Source organism: Boleophthalmus pectinirostris, unplaced genomic scaffold (genome assembly GCF_026225935.1).
Source record: "Boleophthalmus pectinirostris isolate CB_2022bp ecotype Guang Dong unplaced genomic scaffold, ASM2622593v1 HiC_scaffold_17, whole genome shotgun sequence".
NCBI classification, from domain to species: Eukaryota; Metazoa; Chordata; class Actinopteri; order Gobiiformes; family Gobiidae; genus Boleophthalmus; species Boleophthalmus pectinirostris.
Window position 1 is genome coordinate 26,186,409 of NW_026571115.1, and position 24,909 is coordinate 26,211,317.

A 24,909-nucleotide genomic window follows, 5' to 3' on the forward strand; every position below is an offset into this window, starting at 1 on the left:
GGACTCCGTAGCTAAACCGCGAGTTGGGCGGATGACGTGACGAAAAATAATATTTTAATTAAATTCGGGCGGATGGCGGTTTCACTACTCAAATAAAAAACTCTGAACTCGGAGCAAATGGGAGGGGACCGAGCGGATGGCGGGCGGGTGCGGTTTTGAAAACTGGTTAAAAACTGTGGTTGCAAATGGATAGCGGGCGGATGATGAGTTTTGCGATGCGGTTGCGGATGAAAAAGTAGCCCATCCGCGCATCTCTAGTATGCAGGCGGGGAGTGATTACACGCGAGTCAGGTGAATCAAATGTACGACGAACGGGAGAAAAATACTGGACGCGCATCCACAATGTTCATTGCCCTGGAAACAAGTGCCATTTACCATCTTTTCCTAGAACAATGATAGACCAGGCTGAGAGAGACTTTAGTGTTTTTATTACATAAAACCCATCAGTGGTGGTGATTGGCTCGGCGACTGCACTCCAGGTTAAGTCCTGGTTTAGACCTGGTTTAGACCTGGTGTAGTCCTGACATTCGGCTCAGCAGTTGCTGCGTGTATATATTTATGCTAATGACACTGGTTTAGTCCTGGTTTAGACCTGGTTAAGTCCTGATTTAGACCTGGTTAAGTCCTGGTTTAGACCTGGTTAAGTCCTGATTTAGACCTGGTTAAGTCCTGGTTTAGACCTGGTTAAGTCCTAATTTAGACCTGGTTTAGACCTGGTTTAGGCCTGGTTCAGTCCTGGCGATGAGCTCTGCGGTTGCGGCGTGTATATATTTATAATCCTGTACACGGTGTAGGTTCAGTCCTGGTTTAGTCCTGATTTAGTCCTGGATTATTGGGCTGTCGGACTAATGGGCTGACCCCGATTTATCACGGGCAGGTAACGGGTGGAATGAGTCCGGGAGGGTGAAGATATAACTTTGATATAATCATGGGTTAACGGGTGGGTGTGGTGCTGTACTGCGCAGGTGTGGACAGGTGCAGGAAGGTGTGGGTCTCCAAAAATGGACCCATGCAGGACTCTGAAAGAAAGTACAACTCCAGGTGTGTTTTTGATGAGATAACATAACAACATTGATCAGAAAATAGCATAATATGGGCCCAATTATGTGAAAAAATGACCACTGTTCTTAGACTAGTTCTAAGGTTACTAAATTGTAAAAAGATTAGCAGTTGGATTTATTGCTCCCCAGGAATACTGTTGTTATATCCTTGGGCAGGACACTTGACTTGTTAATTACTGCTTTTAGTTGTTCAGTAAGCATATCGAGGAATTCTGCAGGAGCCTGATTGAGCTGTTAGTAAGTCACATTGTATCTTTGCATGTAAATCTATATCTGTCTATACACTCCATAAAGTTTAAATGAAAATCAATCCGTAAACACATAACTTAATTAGCCTTGGTAACAAAGTTGCTATCACTTGTACTTGAGGGTCGGCACTGGTTCAGTGGTTAGAGCAATTGCCTTCAAACCCAAAAGTTGGCAGTTTGCCCCAGTTCTAGTGCTGTGTCCTTTGGCATTACACTTCACCTACCTTGTCTTTGTATGTTTGAGTGAGTGGTAAGTCGTGGTTGTGCAGTAGTTGTAGTAGTATGTATTTGCATTTGTCAAAGGAAAAGCCATTTAACTGTATACAATACTGGAATTGTTGGCTCATAAACCCCTTACAAGTTACACTATTTAGCCAGGCTTCTGTGTGTACTAGAGATGGTTTGACAGAACATGGCAGACCCCGGATTAAGAGGACAGAGACAACAGTGCACTAAAGCCCGGTGCTGTGATTGGACCACTGGCTTCCTATTCGCACTTCAGTCCCTCATGTGTGCATTATTCAGCTCAGCACACCTGGAGAGCGACGCCAGCCACCTGCTACGGCCAAATGAGCCTGCCAGACAAGATGGAGGGGCCAAAAGAGACATGAAAGAGGAAGTGAGCTGCGTGGTGGGGCTAGGGTGTAGGGAGGATGGAATTAGCGGACGGACAAAAAGCCAGAGTTGGAGAGGAGTGAGAGGTGGCGAGCTAGCCAGGAGAATGGATGTATGGGCAGGCACAGGGAGATAGATGGGGGTCTTAACTCACAGTGCAGGGACATTGTCTAAAGCAGCAGCAGAGCTAAATGAGAGGAATAAATTAAACAACAAAAGAGCAGAACGGAGCAGTGACTGGGGCCAGGGTGAAATTGAAATCTGAAAAACAAAGCCAAGAGGTGTCCTGGCTGGGTTGAGCTGAACTGTGCAGAATTAGTTTGTTTGGGTGATGTGGTAATGAAAAATGTGCTGGGGAGAGTTTAAAATTAAAACTTGAGATTTTTTTTTTTTCAAGTAAAAGTAGTTGCTCAAAGACTCAACAGTGAGCAAAACAGTAAAACATTTGGCAACAAAAAGTGATTTCAGTGATTCCATGGACAAATTAAAACTTTTAAGGTTCAACTTGGGGTATTATATACTGTAGGGTATTAACTGCTAACACATGACATATTTAGATCCCCATGTTACTGTTTTAATAAATGCTATATTCAACTGAAAACAACATGTTAAAATGTTCAAGTTTCATGATCCTAATACTAAATCACTCCCCCTTCAGAGTGCAGAACACAATCAGTCTGCATCCCACTAAAACTATGTCCACACGACAACACTCCTGGATTTTTTAAATTTTATTTATTTATTATTTTTTGTGTGGGTTGAAAAAAAAAATTGTGTCCACACAAGTGTCAGATCAATAAATATTCATGTCCACACGACAATGGAGCACTGAGTGAAAATGATGTAATACATATACCACGCGTATATGTGGCGCTGTAAACAGGATACAGCCAGAGCCACTGGACACACAAAACTACAAAGAGTGCATGTGCATTAAGTCCTTCCTTCTTGGGGTTCTCTTCTGGTCATGTGGCGATGACGGGGTCCCGATGTCATTGTTTTCCAAACACTACAGTTCGCTTATTCACACAACAACGCAACTCTGGCATTCTCAGATTTTTTCAATCTGGAACCCGTTTTCAGAAAACATCGTTTTCACCCACCTGAAATGCCAGCTCCGTATGAACAAAAGGCCAAAATTAATCAAAACTTCACAGAATGACCAAAAAAACATTGTCGTGTGAACAGCAGCTAATGAAACTACTGCACATTACATCATGTTTGCAGCTGTAGTGTATTGTTTTGTATCATGCTTTTGCTTTCTGCATTTGGCCCATTCTTCAATGCTTCAATACATCTTGATTAAGGCTCAGTCACCTAGACCTGTTACCACTGATACTACATCAGATCCAAAGTGTGTCTTGATTTGGTGTGATTTGATTGAAATTGAAAATTGATTAGCAAAACAGTGCTGTTCCACTCAGTGCATTTTACATCAATACATTTTCACAGTTCGCATCAACACTAGGAGGTGAAATGAGGACACTGTCTTGCCCAAGGACACCACAGCAGCCGTGGCAGTTTACTTTTATGATTTAAGTCCTTTGCCCTCTGCGTATACCATTTCCCATAGTTACTTTTGTGCCAATTAATGACATCACCACTACCCTAAATATCTGGAAGCTTTAAAAAGATAATGGTTTAAAGCAAGGACACCTCTCCCTCTCCTTCCTCGATTCCTCCCTCTCTCCCTCCTTCACAAATGCATTTATCCAAAACGCATCATTGTGACTGCAGCAGGGACCCACCCATGCAGTATGCTGTTTGTCAAGGCTGTGGGGCCACTGAAAAAAATAAACAATTCTTACGATGAATTTTAGATGTACATGAATGGAGATGGATGGGTGTTTCAGAAGAGCATATCTGATAAAAGTTTGGGAGTAGAGTGGACTTGGAAAGGGTAAGTGATGGTGCGAAAGATGGTTTTATTTGGTAAATTGGACCCTGGGCTCAGGTGGCGGGTGTACAGTAGTTATAAATAGAGCAGCCAATATAGAATCATTGTTAGTGTGTCTGTGTTAGTCTGTGGTCATGTTAAAATGTCCATTGTATGTTGTGTTGAGTAAAAATGACTTTAAGCAGTTAGTCTTTTTGAACCACATAAAAAAGTTTGAATTTTTGTTTTTAATTTGTGATATCTGTATGAATAACAAAAAAGAAATACAGGTGGCAGCATATTTTATTGTATTGCATATTGTGTTGTGTCTGCTGTTGTTTGTTGTTAGAATTACTGCGCAGACAAACTCCACTCTGGTCTTTGAAAGATGTGAAAAATTCATCATAGTGAATAATTGCGAAGCTCAGAATGTAGGAATAACTTTTGACCTATTAAATATATTCTTTAGGTATAACATAACTAATATCAAAAGTATAGTTATTTAGTAGGATACTGATACTGGTATCAAATATCAATCCAGGAAAATTAACTGGATTGAGTAAGTTTTATATTGGTTCAGTTGATATCTTGGTTAAGCATTTTATTGCATGAAGACTACTGGAAAAGTCGCATTGGCCAAAAATTGCGCAATGAAGAAGAAAAAAAATATATATAAGTCACACCGGACTATAAGTCACACTTTTTAAGGGAAATTTATTTTATAAAATCAGAAACCAGGAACCGACATTTCATCTTGAAAGGCAAGTTATAGTAATAGCAACAGAATAGAGAAAAACAGGCTGTTATTCAGTTATTCAGGTAACTAGAGCATAAACAACAGAACACGTTTACCAAACTCTCCATCTCACTCCAAATCACTAAATCCATTGAATTCTTCATCCATTCAGTCACTTTTGAGCAACTCCGCGACCTCCGGAGGTAAACGGAGCACCGCTTACTCTTCTGCGTAGCTGTGGTCAGACTCAGCATCAGTTCCAGTTAGAATTATTCCGGCCTTTCTGAATCCCGATAGGATGGTTTCGGTTGTCTTTATGTTTGTTTAAATTTTAAGATTTACAATGGCACAGGAGTAATGGTGCGATCAACTGGCATGATACCAGACATGACAGCGGCCCTTTTTGCAGGAGACATGCACAGTAGAACAGTGCTACAGGAATAATAGGAGCAGCAGATACTGGCGCACAAGCCTAGAGCGTCCTCTTGTGGCTGTCAGTGTGAAAATTTGCATATATAAGTCCCACCGAAGTATAAGTCGCAGGACCACCCAAACCATGAAAAAAGTGCAACTTATAGTCCAAAAAATTTGTTAAGTCTAGAGCATTTATTCATACAAAGTTGTTCACACTTGCTTGCCACACTGGATCAGTTTTGTGGTAAATGAACTGTGTTTGGATGGAAATTAACTTGCTTTATTTTTACATATTTTTGTCATACATAGTAAATGCAATAAAAACAACTATTTTCACTTCGACTTCTACTTAAACTTTAAGAATATATAGTTTTAAAAGTGAAAATTCAGTTGACAGTTCACCTTATTGATATTTTTCGACTGCAGATGAAGTACTGAAGGTGTCTGTCATTGTAAAATCTCATATGAAATCCAATATACTGCAATATGCTCGACATTTTAGCTTCACAGATTGCTCAGCTCAAAACTCAATAAAAATCGGATTCACTTACCTTACACAAAAAGTGAGGCATAGAAGCTTAAAGATCTGTCTTGTCTAAACGTACACCATTGTTCCTATGGGTGTACATTTGATTGAGTGTACTTATCATGCAGAGGCTGTGTGCCAGTGGCAAAGCAGCTGCTCTCACCTCAATGACAAAAGGTGCCATTATGAAATTAAGTAAATATGAAAACCATCACAATCCTTGACAGGTGACAGCTCTGTCTCCCAGTGTGCACAAGAACCTGCCTGAAGTCCTTCATCAAGGACATCATTAAACACACTGTCAGAAGAGAAAAGAACAAATATTAGGCCAAGGAAAATGGAATAAAAAGCTCTAAAATATTCAACTGCCTATTAGGTTCACAACAATTGATTCTTTGATTTCAACTAACACTCTGTTTGAGGCAGAACGCCACATTAAAGGTTGTATAGAGGATTTTCCAAGGAACGAGAAATCCAGCGACTGTTTGTCCTTTTTCAAATGTTGCGCATGCGTGAAACCACCCCCCCTCCCCTACAGCTCCCTACGTAGAAACGCCTCCTCTCCGCCTCCTCTTTACGCCAGAAACAGGTTTGTTTACAGCCGGTGAGCTGCACATGACTTGTAAACAAACTAACTACAGTGTTGGATTAGGCAAGACGGAGAAGTGAGGAGCGGGGGGAGCGGGTGTGCGGACATTTCGTTCGCGGACGAGAAGTGAGGAGCAGGGAGAAGAGCGGAGCAGGGAGAGAGGAGAGGAGAGAGGAGAGGGGAGCGGTGCGCGGAGATTCCGTGCCCGAAGTGAGGAGCAGGGGGAAGAGCGGATCGGGCAGCGGGGACAGGAGCAGGAAAGGGTGTAGAGAAGGTTGCGCGGAGATTCAGTGCGAATGAACTAGCTACAACACGCAGCAGCAAGCGGACTCTTTCTTTGCACTGAAAATTACGTTTTCAGACATAGGATATCGCTTTCGTGTCCTGAAAAACGTTTGACTAGCTCTTGGAAATAAAGTACGTTTTCATAATAAGCAGAAGTTCCTGTCCAGGAGTAATTTGGCGACCAGTGCGTCAGTCTTTAGACCCTGCGTCTGCTTCAGTCGCGCCATCACTGGAATGAATCTTCAAGAATCACCTTAGTTTGGCTTCGCTGCTTTTCCCCTTGTCTTCTTCTTTCAGCGACCTCAAAAACGGACTTTCTTTTGCGGCTAACTGCTCCTGGATTCTTGTCTGCCATTGCAACAAACTTTGTGCTAACTGCGAGGAAGATATAGGTCAAAAAAAGCCGCTAAGAACTGTTGCGTTGGTGGAGTAAACAGCGTCTGTGCGGCTTGCGTCTGTGGACTGCGTGACAGGCGTACGTAAACCACGTACCGGCGGCGCGCAGGCAAGTCAGTTACGCTAGAAACGTAGGGAGATTGATTGACAGCCTGTCAGCTAACAGATAACGAGGCAATGTCGTTATCTATTGGCAAATGTTTAGCTGGCCCCACCACGTCCAGAGTTGATGAATTTTTATTCTCTTTTTTTTTTTGGTCATCATAATTACAAGGCTACTGCACCTCTATAATGCTATCATTGACAACTTGAAACAAAAAAAAAAAAAAAAAAATCCTCCATACAACCTTTAACTTGGTGTAGAATAGAAACACCCCCTCTGCTCAGCTGTGTTTTAATGATTTACTATGCTATACTACTATGCTATAATTTTTTTAGTAGAGCGTATACCATCTGCTTGTCTCCACAAAGATGTTTTCCATGAATATGTGTAAATGTAAACATAGTATATGGCCTTTATTTAAAGTGATTTATTGTTCAAAAATACATTGGGAAGGTAGCAGGGTACCTCTCTCCACAGATCTGACTAATAATTCGACCATGTAGTGCCGCCTGCTTATCTTCATGGAGAAGCTGTAGAGACAAGCAGGTGGCAGACCCTCCATGAGAAAAGTTACATGATGCCCCTTTAAAGCAGATCTGTTCATATTGCCTTCACTGCAGATTACCAACTTTGCAGCTATTGTTTTACCTGCTTTAAACTGCTTTAACTGTCACATACACTATTTTTAGTTCATTTCAATGAAAAATGCTCCGACCAGTGCATCCAAAAGTGCTCCTTCGATCCAGCTCCATCTTGTCTTGTATTCATTGAACTGACCACTGCATTACAAAAGGCTCCACCTCATTTTACCTCGAGCTTAAAATAGAACTTGAACAAACAATCTGCAATGACATTAGCTGCAGCTACAGGACAAGAATGGGACTATGAAAAGCCTGCTTGATAAATGTTTATTGCACAGCGCCACTTTCCCCCTGCGCCAACTTATTATTCAGCTCTTCATTCATCTAGTCCATTAAACAGACAGCCCCATCGATAGTTTTTCCAACCAGCGCTATCATAATCTGGCCGCAAGGCTGTAAGAGGGGCTCAGCGGCTGCTACAAGTATGTGAGGAGGACATAAGAAGTGGCTACACAGTGGTAAATGGGTGAATAAGATTGTACAGAAGAAATGAAAGCACTATTATGGTTAATTGTGTCGATAGTTATGATACAATTATTTATATAAATGGTTGTACCTGATTTTTATGTCTTAATAAAACTGCAGTTTATTTTAAATGTCCAATATTATGGTTGTATTCAAGTTAACAGCTATCTTTTACCTTTGGTTCAGTAGAGATTGAACATTCCACTGCTGAAATTATCCAAATGATTCTAATAAAAGTGCATGGATTTTAAAACACATTCGAACAAGGTGAAACAGGGTGTTTTCTGTTGGAGCACTAACCATGCAGGGTTTATGTGTTAAACAAGTGTGAATGAAACAAAAACGCAAAGCAAACAATATGACATCATGTCAACTTTGACCCTAAGGTGGAGTCCTATTTTCTCTGCTGTGTTATATTTAATGACTTAGGCCAGGACTTGCCGACTTGTTGTTAGTGACTCTAGGTATATTTGTAATAAGGAAACATAACTTTGATCAGAAAATAGCATAATATGGGCTCTTTAAACAGCGCTTCAAACTTATATTACTTCCATATTGTGTGCTTCACAACTTTTAGAACAATAGCCAACATGATAACGATTCCAGCAGTTCTTCCTGGTTCATAGACACTAAAAACGCTTTATAATATGATGCAAACAGTGCATTCTAAGAGCTGCTTTTACAATATATCAATAATGTTACTTTAATACAGGGGTGTCAAACTCAAATTCATAAAGGGCCAAAATTAAAAACTGGGGTTAAGTCATGGACCAAACTAAATATTTAAATGGAAAATTTCAACCACATCTGCATGTTTACTCTTCTTTCGAGATATGTAATGTTAAACCTTTTCTTATCAAAATAAATGCTTAATAATAGTTTTGCTTAAAGATTGAATCAAGCATAATATAAAAAAATAATAACAAAATTGTAAATAAATAATGTTTCTATATCTGTAGCCGGCGGGCCAGCTCTAATGCATATTTGATATAATTTTGCCAAATTTCGCCCCCAGGCCTGAGTTTGACATGTCTGCTTTAATACGTGAAAAGAACAAGATGGTACTGACCTGACCTATCACCTAACCACTTTGCTAACGTGTGTCAGCGTGGTTTATCTAAAATGTCATTCCATTTTAGATCCTTTTCTAGTAGAATGCGCTGGACCAGTCAGACACTGTGTTAAAATTCATTAATTCATGTAGCCCTTCTTAAAAATGCATTGGACTTAGCTTATCTACAGCACTGCATATAGTACAGCGTTGTACACTGCATAATTCATTCTCTCTTCATTCTCACTCCTTGCAAACTGTCTTTCTGACCACATTTACACCAGCGACGATGTCTTGCTCAAGGACACAAAGAAGTAAATATTGACAATAAACGGTAATAATGAAACTAATTTATGACACTGTAACAATAAAAACCCAAGAGCAAAATATTGTTCAACCTTTCAAACCTTCAACCTTAAAAAAAAAATCCCTAGTATTGCAAAGAAAATGCACACACAATAAATCTTAACCCCAAAAATATATTGTCTAGTTTTCATATATTGAAGTCCATCATCATGACAGGTCTAATTGACAATATGTTTTGCTCAAGGACACAGCAGCAGCATGCACGCAACCTTGGGGTAACGGAGGGCACTGCCACGAAAATAACCCGAAATGCAGAACAGCAGATTTATCTATTTAAAATTACACAAGTACAGCATTCGTGAAAAAAGTGCCTTGTTTTTGTTGCCTATTTTGAGGCATTGATCAGAAGGGGAAGTCCTGACACTGAAGAACACAGCGCCAGTGATGGGGTAGAAATAGCCTATCTGCGGAACAAGTTTGTAGCACTTTCTCACCTCTCACTTGCCCAACGCTATTTCAGTATCTCTGCGGTGAATGGCACGCTTCCCAGAATGCACCAGGAGAGGGATTGGTCTCATCCTGAAAGTGCCTTGTTCTGAATAGGTCCAAACTGAAGTTAAAGTATGGCGATGACCTTGAGGTTTGGAAAAGGATTGCGACAGTTTTTCTAGTCATGTCAGAATTTCATGAGTTGTACGTCTCTCAAGTAGCACCCCACTTTTGCCACATCACTTCATCTCATTTATATATATATATATATATATATATATATATATATATATATATTATATATATATATATATATATATATATATATATATTATATATTGTATATGTCTGAGTAACCCTTCATTATTAGTCTGTCTATATCTCCGAAGCTCAAAATGCTCTGTTCCATCTTGTGATGTCATGTAGGGGTAGTTCTCAAGTTAACAGCTACCTTTAATTTTTGTTCAGTAGAGACTGGTAACTCGAGGGCTGAAATTATCCAAACAATTCTATTGAATGTGTATGGAGTCACAAGGTGTTTTCAGTTTGAGAGAAGAACTCAGCCTGACTATGCAGGATTGTGTGTGTTAAACATGTGTGAATGAAACAAACCACAACCCCAGGTCTGTTTGTGATGAGATAACAACATTAAAAAATACATTTTAATAAATAGCATAATATGGGCTCTTTAAGCAATGTTATAATGCTGTTACCTCATCAAAAACATACCTGGAGTTGTGTTTTGTTTCATTCACAACCCTTAGTACTATTAGTGTGGGAGCCTAAACCCAGTTTCATCATTTTTTTCATTACTGAGATAATTATTCTTATTTTGTTGATTTAATATTTACTGAAAATGCATAATTTTTGGTAATTTTGGTAATCCTTTATGGTTATTTGTTGATTATTTGCTTAAAAAAAATTTGATCTATTTACATTTTTTCTTTCAATTAATTATTTCTAATGTTAATCAGATTTTTACTTAAGTAGTGCTTATTTTTTGTATTATTTTGTGGTCCATGGCTCCTTATTTAAGACAAGCGCACCAAGGTGCACCATAGGAATGAAGTAGAACCAAACAGTTTTTTGACCTCCTGTCAACTTTATGTTAAAGTTCCCCTTTCTTTTTTTAAAATGTATCTTTATGTGAATACTCAGTCAAGAGTTTTTAATGGCACTTGGATCGCTGTCTGTGGATTTTTGAGGCATTTTAAAAGGTGGAACAAGGTGCGCAAAGCTTCAGCTATGGCTTCACAAATGTTTAGACCTTACAATTAGTCTGTCTACATCTGCAAAACAGAACTCCAGAGATGTGAGATGTTTCTAAAAAAGAAACAATTTTGTCAGATCAGAAAACAGCGCATCATGGAATCTTTAAGCATGTAGTGTCATTCCTGCTTATATGCTGATATGAATGAGCAGTTACTTGAGAAAAATCAGTCATACATTACACAGCGCAACAAGCAGGAAGTCACGTACACTGAAATAAGAGTTGTCAGTATGTTTCCAAAGTGGTTATGGCAAGCAGCACTGCTCACAGTGTCAGTTTCACAAAAACTACCATTTTATAACTGGACATCTGGAACTGTAGAAGAATTGAAGTAGCTCTAGAGTGTAAAAAGAGGCAGCAGACTGGAAATGAAGAGTCAACACAGTGTTGGAGTGTTGTTCAATCGAGTCTGGCTATGCTTCTGTTGTAGGGAGTATTAAAGCTCTGATGATGCAGGCCAGAGAACAAGACCTAAGCTGTTGGGTGTCCTCAGTAGTACAATTTCCCTATCAGGAAAAATCCCCCCCTATATTTTCAAAAAAGGGTGAAACGCTCTGTCTCGTTCCATCCCTATTATTCATGTATGAAGCATTTATAGTACGATTTGCATAAGAATGGATTATGAAGATAAAAACGTGGTATGCACATTATACAATATGCTGATGGTTGCACGACAGAAGGAACAGTGCCTTGGCAGAGGTTTACTCCATTTTGAATGCTTAATTCTTTTGCAATTTCAATTCATTTTATATGTTGGTTATTTTGACAACCTGGATGCAAACTGATGACCTCTAGATGAGAGCTTTGTCTGTATATGTGTCACAAGCTTTTCACACTAAGCCACTCAGGTCATTGTCATTTTTCAAACTGAGAGCAGACCTATTATGCAAAATCGACTTTTCAGAGCTTTCAACCATGTTATAGTTGTTTCCCCTTCTCAATTCCCCTCTTGAAGTTGTATTTGGAGTGATTCATGCATGAAAGGCACTATATTATGCAAAATTGACTCTTATGCTCAGGGGAGATGGGTAAGACCAGGGCTGAAATCATCCAAATGATTCTAGTGAAGGTGTGTGAAGTTTAAAAACACAGTGGAGCACCTGTATTAACACACATGACCTCACAAGGTGGAACATTGTTTTCTGTCTGAGAGAAGAACTCAGCCTAAATATGCAGGGTTTGTGTGTTAAACGTGTGAATGAAACAAAACACAACTCCAGGTCTGTTTGTGATGAGGAACATTATAACATAGATCAGAAAATAGTGTAATATGGGCTAGGGATGAGCATGATTAGTTGACTAATTGATAACTGATCATTAAGAATTTCATCGATTACGTTCATTACTTTCAACGAATGTAGGTTTCTGTGTGTAGATATGGAGCTGCGTCTGACAGCGTAAACACTGGAGTTTCTGCCACAGCCCCACGTTTGGGCTCTGGCACCTCCTTGGAGACACTGTACCACTCAATGAGTGCGTTTACATGTCATCAGTGTCCCGGTTTCATCGTGGTGCATGAATACGCAGTATCCCGATTACTGCAACATAAAGAGCTGCGCTAAACCTGCACACGTACGATTTTTGAAAACATTGTGACACACACTCACAGAACAGTTTCACCTTCAACATCAACATCCCAGTAACAGAAAGAACATCTATATTCCACGGAGTCGTCTCCTTTAGTCCGACAGAAGCTGACCACATCAGCGCACAAGGGCATTTTTTTTTTCTCTGCTTAGTTTATGCAAATTAGCTATGCAGTTTTAAGTTTCGTTCCTGTAAGACTTGCGCAAAGCTGCATTAAACACATTCTAATCTCAAACAGGCTGATGTGTCCCTATAGTGGTTATGGTTTATATGCTGTAAAGTTGAATTTATTTATGCAGATAGTAATAATAATGATGATACTTATTATATAAAAAAACATTAATGATTAATCAAAAATCGATCGTTAATTCTTCCGACGATCGATTAATAAAATTTCATCGAATGCTCATCCCTAATATGGGCGCTTTAATCACTTATATTCAAGATGCCACATTGCAGATCAACCCCAGTTTTCACCACCACCGCTATATGTCTAAAAGTGTCTTGTTCTGAATATGTCCATATATAAGTTAAAGTATAAAGATAATCTTGAGTTTCAGAGTGGGGTTGTGACTGTTATTTCTTTGTGAGTGGTGTCAGAATTTCACGGGTGAGATGTCACTCAAGCAGCTCCCAACTTTTGCCACATCGCTTCATCTCATTTTATTTTATTTTATAAAGCACCTCCCAAAATGCACTGCCAACAAACGTCCATAAAGGGCCCATATTACACTATTTTCTGATCTATGTTACAGTGTTTCCTCAGCACAAAGTTGGAGTTGGAGTTTATTTCATTCATACACAAATCTCTCATTTTCAGTTCCACTTTTCACCACTACCAGTAAACACCCACTGCTCTGTACTTACCCTAAAATACCAAATAATAGCCAGGCCGTTTATTTATTTCAATCACTTAACAGACCAGGCATTTATTTGAGACCAGGCGGCGATTTGGGACAGACGATAAATTCCTTCCTCACAAAAACTGGGTAGATATGATATTCAAATTCTTTTAATCAATATAACTATAATTTACAGTTTTTATGGCACACTGCGGAGGAGGGGTCGCCGTTATACAATGACCTGGCGACTACTTTGCCTACCTGCCGCCTCGTCCCCTGCCTTTCCTCACCCCTTTGCCACAACTTTCCTCTTTCGCCACAGCAGCTACGATGAAATTGCTACTTCCCCCAAATTGCCAAAGTGAAGTAGTATTACAAAAACTTCTAATAACTGCTTCCATTTCCTTCCCGCTATGTTGCGCCATTTTTCTTTTTTTATCTCACTTCGAAATAGCAACGTCGGTTCGCCACAATTTCAGTGAAGGTGAGGGTGATCGGGCGCAGCGCAGAGAATATAGCCTATCCATTCCGAGTCAAACAGCCAGTCTGGTAAAGGCAGGACTGAACTGAAGTCAAACTGCTCCTGTGTTTGCTTTAAACATCAGGCTCTCTATGATCTCTCTGTGCTAATCTTGATATTTTAGTTAAATAAATCACAAAAAAACATGAAATGGGACTTTGAGCAGAGTTGTCGGCAGCAGCCAGAACGAACCGCTTTCTATACGGACTCGGCATTTATTTGGAACCGGCAGTTATTCATCAAAATATACACCCGGATTAATTGAAACCTGGCTATTATTTGGTATTTTATGGTACTTCGTTCTCCAACTTTATTTTCTGAATCACTGATACAGAATCCGGCAGTGGTGCATAATCTTTTTAATACAAAAAAAAAAATCTCTTTTAGTGTGATCTTTTAAACTTTTTTTGAACAAGTCATGTATGCTTTTATTTCATCACGCCTGGACTACTATAATGCACTTTATTCCGGCATCCCCCAAAATGCACTTTATTGACTACAGTTAGTCCAAAACTCTGCAGCACGACTTTTAACAGGAACAAAAAGGAGAGAGCACATTACCCCAATCTTTGCATCTTTGTACTGGCTTCCTGTTAATTTTAGAATTGATTTTAAGGTTTTATAGTTTGTTTTTAAAGTTTTGAATGGACTGGCCCCACAGTACGTCTCGGACCTCATCCAAATTTACACCCCCGCACGCGCTCTGAGGTCCGAGGGCCAGTTACAGCTCTTACAAGACTTAAAACCAGGGGGACCGGGCCTTCTCTGTGGTCGACCCTAAACTTCGGAACGCTCCCCCCATGTCTGAACAGAACAACAAAATGGAGAGTTTTAAATCTCGTCTTAAGACCCACTTTTACTCTCTGGCTTTTAACACCGTGTGAGTTTTATTTATTTTTTATGTATTTTATTGGTTTTATTTATTTATTATTTATTGCTATTCTCTGATTTTGCTCTTATTGTATTTTACTAGTTTTATTATTTTAAGACTAGTATGATCAAATCTGAGCATTTATTTGATCATTTTATTATTGTTGTTATTATTATGTATTTGTGCAGCACTTTGGAAACTGTGAAATACGCTATAGAAATAAAGTGGATTGGATCGGATCTGCAGCTCTTTATTGCAAGTGCCAACTCTTTGTTATGATGACATTTATGTCCCCATTGGGCACCACAGTTTTTTAACATATTTTTTTTTTATTAAGTCGTTTTAGATAAATATTGTAATGTAAAATGTGCAAATTATAACGCAATGAGCCACTGGTGTCACAGATTATAACTGTATAGCAGGCTCAAGCACAATATGTCTTCTTTAATATCTTTACAAAATATACAATAAAGTCATGACATTATGCTAAAGGCGCACTGGGTAACATTTCTAGGGTCTGCCACCTGCTTGTTTCCATGGAAATGTTATTGATTTGTCTAGAATATTCCACAGAATAGATTAAACCTGTCTATCAGGAAGAAGACAAGCATGACACTACATTACGATTCAGATCCTGTGGAGACCTATTCACAGAAGGAATTATTGTATTTTTGAGCAATAGAAAAACACAGTGATGAAGTAGTGAACTTTTTGTGTGTGACTTTGTACAAAATGTGGCATTCTCTGTTTGCCCGACTGCCTCTAAGGGTAAATCGTTTTTGTTTTTTTGGGGGGCGGTTTGGCTGCCATAGACTGAGGGCGTCTGGCTGCATTTCATTTAAGGACGAAGGCAAAATCTCCACTGACGCGCGCTCATTGTAACGGACAGTGAATGTATGTGTGGGTGAGTCACAGATGAAGACTTCTTTAGGCAACCGTCTCAACTGTGAATCACCGCATCTTCCCAGACATACTCAAACAAGTTTCTGGTGTTTGGCCTATTTTTACAGATGCATTTGCTTGCTCTGATGATGCGGCGTGTTCTAGTTCCTTACAAGGTGCTTTAGTGATGTGCTGGAAGTGTCTATCCATCTACCAAGAAGACATAAGACATACGAAAACAAAGTTGTAGTTGAGAAGAAATAAGTTTGCTTTAATGATTAGATAAACTTTGGAGTTACATTTTAAAAATAACCCGCAATAGGTAAAATCTGCTTATATTTATACAATTATATCTGTTTTATGGCTGTAAAACCCCTCACCACACACTTTAGACACTTTTCTCAGACAGGACAGTTACAACAACACTTTTTGTATCCTTCTTAAAAATTATTGCTGCTGTCACGCTCATACGCTGTAAAAAAAAAAAAAAAAAAAAAAAAAAAAAAAAAAAAAAAGCATGCAAAATTTAACTAAAAATAATCCATGAAACAGAGATCGTGAAAGGTGATTCGCGTTATAGTGAGGAACAGCTGTATGCAATTTCTCTTAAGGATGTATTCATCTCGTTACGATGCTTTCATGGTATGCAGCTCACAATAAAATATTTATTGCAATATTTTGTGGAGGCTAATCAAATTGTGAATATGCTACTTTTTCCTTTTTTAAATGTCTTGACGACAGCTTTTCGTTCTGTCATAATGCAAAAAAGAAAGACTTAAAAGTGCTTATAATAGTTACTGCTTCATGTAGTCTGCACAGAACCAGAGCAAAGGATCATGGTCTATGTAGTTCTCTAAATTTTTAGCTATTGTTGCAGCATTAAATTAAGCAAAGAGACTTGTAATTTGATATGTTGTGATGGCACGTGATATTATTGTGAGATTTTTGATGAAACAATATCATGGTATTTCAATTATTGTTGCATCTCTGATTTTTGGAGGAAAATGTCTCCCAGTAGGACATACTGTATATGGTATTTGACCCATCCTTCAATGCCACTGGGACAACAGCTTTAGTTTCCTTTGGGATTACCTTATCCTACCTATACTTTATAAAACGGCATATCTACAAAGCTAAGCTGTATAAATGGTTAATAATCACAAACGAATCATGGTTTAAAAACTACCTACTCATTCATAAATGTTTAAAGTTGTAGTATGTAAAAAATTTTGAAACAAGTCTCTTGCATATACAAGTTAGCAAGCATATTTTCAGTTGGTCACTCTCATCTTTTTGTTAAAAATAAAACACCTAAACAGGACCATTCAGGCTCCTGAAAATGTGTTTTTAAATCAATTTATTTTTTTTACTTTCGGACTATATTAAAACATTGTTGGCAGTTTTTGCCAATGTGTGCATTGTGTCACCGTGTGTCATGGCTGAACATTTCACAAATAGAGATATATTTATAACACTCCCAGTCTGATTCACTGTATCAACAGAAAATTAAAACCATACTTAGGACCATAAATATAGATAAATTTTTGCCACAGTATGGATGCAAGCCCACTCAGAGTAAGAACACACAAGTTTCAAATGTTTTTCAGTGCAATAAAAACATCCATACTGATAATCATGCTAATTTAGTTAGGGTTGTAACAGTACACAAACATCACGGTTCAGTATGTACCTCGGTTTTGAGGTCATTCGGTTCATTTTTGGTACAGTATGGGAACATAATGCAAAACCATTTGCTTGTTGTTTATTTGTGTGTTTATTAAACCAACAAGTGGATGAGATTTCATGCCAGCAAAAGGCGAAAGTGAGGACCGCAGTGCAACACCCGTAGTTTTGTATGGATTCACGTGGTTCAGAGGGACGTAGTCAAGGTGGTGTTGTCAACGAAGCTGCCCTAACTATCAAGCGCTGCGGGAAACACTGCCATCCCAATCACAGATGAGTTCTCTGTGAATATTAAAGAGCTGAGCCTTCCATGTAGCTGCACATGTAGTGGCGTAACGTAAACACGCAAAAATTGTGCAAATTCACTTGTATTGCACCGAACCGAATGTCCCGTACCAAAATGGTTCGGCACGAATACATGCACCGTTACAACCCTAATTTTAGTCAGAAGAAAAGTTACATACTATGGCTTTAATAGAAAATTTCTACAAAAATTATTATTAAACATTTGTTAATGAGTAGGTTGTTTTTAGTAGGCCACCATAAAGTGTTACCTTTGTAAGTTTCATCCTGGTGGACGTTTCTGGACCAACCAGACACGGGGAATCAGACCTTCAAACTCCACACAAAAAAACCCCACTTGCCCAAGAACAAACCCAAGACCTTTGTTGTACGGCTATGAAGAAGATGGAGTGTCTGATGTGACTGATGGTTCTGCTGCTGCGGTTTAGATGGTCCAGATATTGTATTCACCCTCATTAAAAGTACAGAACAAGTCATTATAAATAATTAATCAAACATTAACCTTGCTCATAGCCGCTACTCTCAGCAACTTTGACAAATTAGCTTGCTGCGTGCATTTTTCAGATCTTGTCCTTGTTCTGAGCCCTAAAGACATATGGTACATCCCCCGTCTGATGACTGTACTGATGAAACCCCAAAACGTACACTTTCTCCTCAGTTAGCCTGTGATCGGTCCAAGGTCAGTGGAGGCGTTAGCGTCTTGTTAGCGTGCCAGGAGTTAATGGAGGGCACGGCAAATCAAATCAGCCCTGGTACCGCGCTAGCATGCTAACGCACTCGTAGCGTGCAACAACAAAACGTGCTGCCGTGTCAGTGATTAAAAAGCACTCCGAATAATTACATGCATTGCGGGTAATTAACCTAAATGAATGTGATTTTATTGATGCGAGGAGCGTTGAGGATGTGTCTCTTAACGTGATGTTTTTCTAAGTGGTGAGAGGAGATAATTCAGCATGGCAATTTGTTTTTATTTTATTGTTTGCTAATTACTGTGGTAGACTGATGCGTGGTGCCGCTAAGGGTTTTTAGATTACGGAATGTGATTAGGTTGGAAGTATACTATTAGCCAAGGCTAATTTGACAAGCTACATTTAAGTACGGTGTAAAGTTTTATACATTTTGGGAATCAAAAATTGCTTAAATTGTACTCTTGTGAGCTTAAAGTCCTGTTAAAATGTTGTTACCTTATCAAAAACATACCTAGAGTTATGTTTTCTTTCAGTCACACATGTTTGAATGATCCTTTTATTATTAGTCTGTCTACATCTCGAAATGCTCTGTTCCACCTTGTGATGTCATGAATATGGTTGAGTATCATTCAGAAGTTGCAGATATGATACATACCCCGACACATAGGCCACGACACGATGCGTATCTCGATACAGTGAGCTTACGATACAATTCAATACGATATATTTCAACTCAATTTGATACGGTTCAATAAAAAACAATGGCTAAATCTTGGCTGTGATACTGAAAATCTTTGTTAAACCACTTCTTGTGCAAAGTGAATATGAAACACCAACCTTTTAATCATCAAAACAGTGAAAATGTCAAATGTGTCGCATAAACAAGTTTCATTCCTCTAAACAAGCAACAAAACTGTAGTGCTGTAACAAAATAATTTAGTAAAATATACCAAAAAATACTCCTGGAAATGTATCGATACAGCAGCCCAACGAATATCGATACTGTATCATCAAATTAAATAATACGATATATTGCTATTTCGATATTTTTGCGCACCCCTACTTATGAAGCCGAAGTTTTGAAGTTAACAGCTGCCTTTTACTTTTATTTCTTAAGAAGATCGGCAATTCCAGGGCTGAGACAATCCAAATGATTTTAGTGAAGGTGTATGGAGTTTAAAAACACAGTGGAGCACTTCCTATATTACCACATAACATCACCTTGTGATAAGATGAGAGTGTGTTTTTTTATGTTTGAGAGAAGAACACAGCCTAAATATGCAGGGTTTGTGTGTTAAACATGTGAATGAAACAAAACACAACTCTGGGTGTGTTTTTGATGAGGAAATAACATTATAACAGAGTAGAAAATAGTGTAATATGAGCCCTTTGAAATTATAAATAAATGAAAGCAGCATGCAAGTAAGTGAAGACTGTAAAGAAAACATACTGTGCTTGCGTCTGCTATATAGTTCTAATCTATGACACCAGCAGATCATTACTTGTTTAGCATTGTCCCATTGTCTCCTTGAAAACGTACATAGACCTAGTGTTGTGTTGCATTCTTCTATTTCAGCATGTCACGGGTCATTTGATGTAAAGAAAGCAGCGGTCCTGACTCAGCCCAGCCCATGTCTCGTATTCTCTTACAGGTGAAAGTCAAAGCTGTGATGGTCAATATTTCCGATCTGAACACTGAATGCAATGACTAGATGTAATGTGATTCGGTTGACGCCACAGCCAAGGCTCCAGAGGTCACCGTCTCTGGATTTACATCTCATCCCAAGAGCCTTTATGAGCAGGTAAGTTCCTATGGTCATAAGATTTAATTTTTATAAGCATGCTTCGACTCACCATAACGATAATATACAGCGGATGCACTTTGAACCTGATTAGCAAATCCTATATAGCTCCTTCAAAAACCCATAAAGTCCAGTATGAGCAATAAGACAGGCGTATTAACTGTAATGTAAACAAGGTCACTGTGTACGCGCAATGTCAAGAACACCTTTCTTTAGAGCCGGGAATCATAGGGTGCTTCACAATTCGATACGATACATGGCTCTTGAGAAGTTAATATGAAATACATCTATTTGTAGGTGCATTGTGTCACTTTTCTGGCGAAGGGTCAGTCAAATGTTTTTTTCTCCTTGGAGATGTTATTCCTTTGTATGGCATTAAACCTTTCTATCTTCATGGAGACCAAACCAGACCAAGTTACAGGTCAGGTCTTTGGAGTGGCAACCCTGCTTACAGTCAGAATGCCTGTTTTTCTAGGTATTTTTGAGCTATAAAGCCAAGTAGAGCAGTTTTGATGTGGAACTGTGGAACATTCTAGTTAGAGCAATGACATATCCATAGAAACAAGCCGGCATGGACCCCCAACCAAAAAGGAGCGCACTTTTATTCATCAGAACAGGGAATATGACAAGTGTATTGCATGAGGATCAAAATTGTAGTTGCTAAAAGATATAACAAAATATTCTTTGCGATATATCGATACAGCAGCCCTCAGTAATGATACTGTATCCCCAAATTTAGACATATCTACCGTATTTTTCAAACTATAAAATGCATAATGAAGAAGAAAAAAACATACATAAGTCACATTGGACTATAAGTCACACTTTTTGGGGGAAATTAATTTTATAAAATCAGAGACCAGGAACCAATATTTTATCTTGAAAGGCAAGTTCTAGTAATAACAATAGAACAGAAAACAACAGGCTGTTAACGTCACATATGAACAGTTCTTCAGATAACTATATCATAAACAACAGAACAGTTTAGCAAGTTTACCAAACTCTCCATCTTACTCCAACTCACGAAATCCATTGAATTCTTCATTCTCGGTGTCACTTCTGAGCAACTCGGCGACCTCCAGAGGTAAACAGAGCGCAGCTTCCTCTTCTGTGTAGCTGTCGTTAGACTCAGCATGATTTCCAATTAGAATTATTCCGGTCTTTCTGAATTCCAGCAGGACGTTTTCGGTTGTCTTTATAATTTTCTTTAAATTAAACATTTTCCGTGGTACAGAAGTAATAATACGATTGACTGACATGATACCAGACAGGACAGCGGCTCTTTCTGCAGGAGACATGCGCAGCAGAGTGTGAGTAAGAACTAATAGGAGTAGCAAATACTGGCACACAAGCCTAGCTCACCCTATCACCACTGTCAGTGTGAAAATTTAAATATATATAATTCGCACTGGCGTATAAGTCGCAGGACCACCCAAACCATGAAAAAAAGTGTGACTTTTAGTCCAAAAAATATGGTATATATATTTCAATATATATTTTCGATATTTTTGCACATCCCTACCATCCATGATTCTATTCTATTCATGAAGTAGAGCAATTTGCAGTAAATTTTATAAAAAAGACCACACAGTAATGAATAAATAATACGTGTTAAGCAATGGCAGTCCATCATGGTTTGCCAGTCTGCTTTTATTACATAGTGAGAAAAAAAAAAAACAATTGGAATGGTTGGTAAATATATAATCATTGTATGTATGGCACTGCAAACCCCACTACCATGTTTTAATGGATTGGTGGAAAGCGACACATAATGGCTCTTTGGCTGCAATTCCTCAACAGTGAAAGCCTTGCTGGAAGTGATTTGGCTCTTCATTATAAAAATAGGGGAGGGCCAACACTTTTTACAGTAAATGTGTGTTCTTGTAAATGTTCCTGTTTCTAACTAGTTTAAAGGGCTTGTGTTGCGTCATTTTCTCAGGATGTAACGATATCCAAATCTCTCGGTACGATATTTATTGTGATATTTTGGAAAGGACACATTTTTGCTTTTAAAATACCTTAACAAGATTTTAGGGTGAAGTATTTTTTTCGTCCTAATCCAAAGAATTCAAGTAAAACACATATTTCTTCATACTGTCTGCACTGAAATGAATCATGGGATATGTAGTTCCCTGTTTATAAGCTGTTGCTACAACAAAACAATGCATTTAAGCAAAGGAACTTGTAATTTGATATATTGTGACAGCCTATGATATTATTGTGAGGCTTTTGACGATACGATATCACGATATTTCGCTTATTGTTATATCCCTATTATTTTCTGATCTATGTTATGTTTCCTCCTCACAACCAGACCTAGAGTTTTCTTTCATTCAGTGTTTAACTGAAAACACTCAGGTCCACCTTGTGATGTCATGTGGTAATGCTGGAAGTGCTCCACTGTGTTTTTAAACTCCTTACACCTTTGCTAGAATCATTTGGGTAATTTCACACCTGGAATCGCCAATTTTTACAAAAAAAAAAAAAAAAAAAGTTAAAAGGGAGCTGTTAACATGAAAACTACCACTTTGTGACATCACAAGCTGGAACTGGGCATTTTGAGCCAGATTTATCACAAAGGGTTACTCAAACACCACTACAGGTTTGTTTTTGAGGCGGTAGCAGGATTTGACATGTACAAGAGTAAATTTTCATAATATAGGGCCTTTAAGATTTTATACACATGATTGTTGGATTGTATTTCACTGCTTTCTCTTACCAAAAGCAATGTTATAATGTTTCCTCCACACAAACATACCTTGAGCTTTGTTTTGTTTCATTCAATGTTTAAGACACAAATCCTGCATATTTAGGTGGAGTTCTTCTCTCAAACTGAATAGACGCTTTGTGGCATCACAAGGTGGAACTGAGCTTTGCAGATGTTGACACATTTATCATAAGGGCTTGCTCAAACACCACTACAGGTTTGTTTTTGAGGCAGTAACAGCGTTTAACACTTACAAGAGCACATTTTCTGTAATATAGGGCCTTTAAGATTTTATACACGTGATTGTAGGATTGTATTTCACCGGTTTCTCTTACCAAAAGCATCCCTGAACTCTACCTCTGGGTCACTTCTTCATGAAACGCATCTCTGGTCTTTTCTTAACATCTAACTCGCCTTAACTCATGTCCTCTTATCTCTTCATGCTCTCCCATCTCCAAAACCCCTCCTTTTGTGCCCACAGCCCTGTTCCCCCCATTGTTACCTCTGCTTTTCTTTCTGGCCGGACACCTCCACTCCCATCTTCCACAGCATTATAGGAGCGCCCAACCAAGAAAGGAAAACACAATTTGTATTCAGCACCATAGCCTGGATGTGCAAGAGGGGGAAATAAGAGGAGGAGAGAGGGGCGGGGCTCTGGTAAAGATTGCCCAAAGTCAGGGGTGTAAATCTCGGTATACAGTAGCGTTTTGATATTTCGACCTTGAGTTGACGCCCGAGCGACATGCTAATTCACAACCATGCAAAAGATAAACGATTAGATCTGGTTTAGTCTTGGTTAAAGGTGCACTGTGTCATTTTTCTGGAGGGGGTCTGCAACCTGTTTGTGTCCATGGAGATGTTAATGCTTTGGTTTAAATTGTCCACAGGATGGCATTAAATTAATCTGTCTTGCATAGATTCAACTACAGGTGTTATTTATTGCTCAAAATGATCTTAAAAAACATGAATTCTCATTGCTGGGTCGCCTCTCCACAAATCTAACCTGTAATTTGGCTTGCAAGTCTCCATAAATTCTAAAATTTACGGTTATGCTGTGAAAGACCAGCAGGTGATGGACAGATTACACAGTGCACCTTTAATGCTGGTATTTTTAAAGTCATCTATTATCTTAAACATGTCTTGAAATTTGGGGGAAAAACCCTAACTAGTTCATTTTAAGATGTTTGCAGAAGTATTTTTGACCTCAGCAGCTACTTATACATTATATTTGTACTGAGGCAAGAAAAAAATTGAAAAAATACATGAAAATAAAATGGGTGGAGTTCCTTTAGAGAGCCCATATATTACACTGTTTCCTGATCTATGTTATAATGGTGTTTCCTCATCACAAACTCGAAATACTCGGAGTTGTATTTTGTTTCATTCTCACGCATTTAACACACACACCCTGCATATTTAGGCTGAATTTTTCACTCAAACAGAAAACACTTTTTAAACTTCATACACCATCACTACACTGCAAAAAACTAAATCTAGCCAAGTTAAGATGACTTGAATTAAGAAAGTTTTACCATGATCTGAGTAAATTTCACTTGACAAGTAAAATTATCTGCCAGTGGAATGAGACTTTTTGTACTTAAAATATGAAAATACATCTTGCTTCACTTAAAATAAGAAAAACAACAACTTTTTACACACACAATTGAATGCTGCTTAAATTAAGAAAAACACACTTATTCCACTGGTAGATAATTTTACTTGTCAAGTTGAATCGACTCAGAGTCAGATGTTCTTAATTTATGTCATTTTAATTTAACAAGATATTGTTTTTGTTCCAGTGTAGGATCATTTGGATAATTTCAGGCTTTGAATTTTCGATCTCTGCTGAAAAAAGTTAAAAGGTAGCTGTTAACTTCATGCCATCACAAGGTGGAACAGAGCATTTTAAGCTGCAGACAGACTAATAAATCAGGATAACTCAAACATAACTC

General features: G+C 38.5%; 1 protein-coding gene and 1 long non-coding RNA gene across 4 annotated transcripts in view; one reads left to right on the top strand and one right to left on the bottom strand.

Annotated features, from left to right (window-relative positions):
• pvalb6 (parvalbumin 6) overlaps window positions 1-24,909 on the bottom strand; it is a 106,113-nt gene that overhangs the window by 45,114 nt on the left and 36,090 nt on the right. The window lies entirely within an intron of this gene.
• The window catches only part of LOC129408579 (uncharacterized), a 35,960-nt gene continuing 24,623 nt past the window's right edge, over window positions 13,573-24,909 (top strand). The window contains exons 1-2 of the long non-coding RNA XR_008632018.1: window positions 13,573-13,647; window positions 20,101-20,250. This is a non-coding gene — a long non-coding RNA (uncharacterized LOC129408579). The remainder of the gene's footprint in view (window positions 13,648-20,100; window positions 20,251-24,909) is intronic.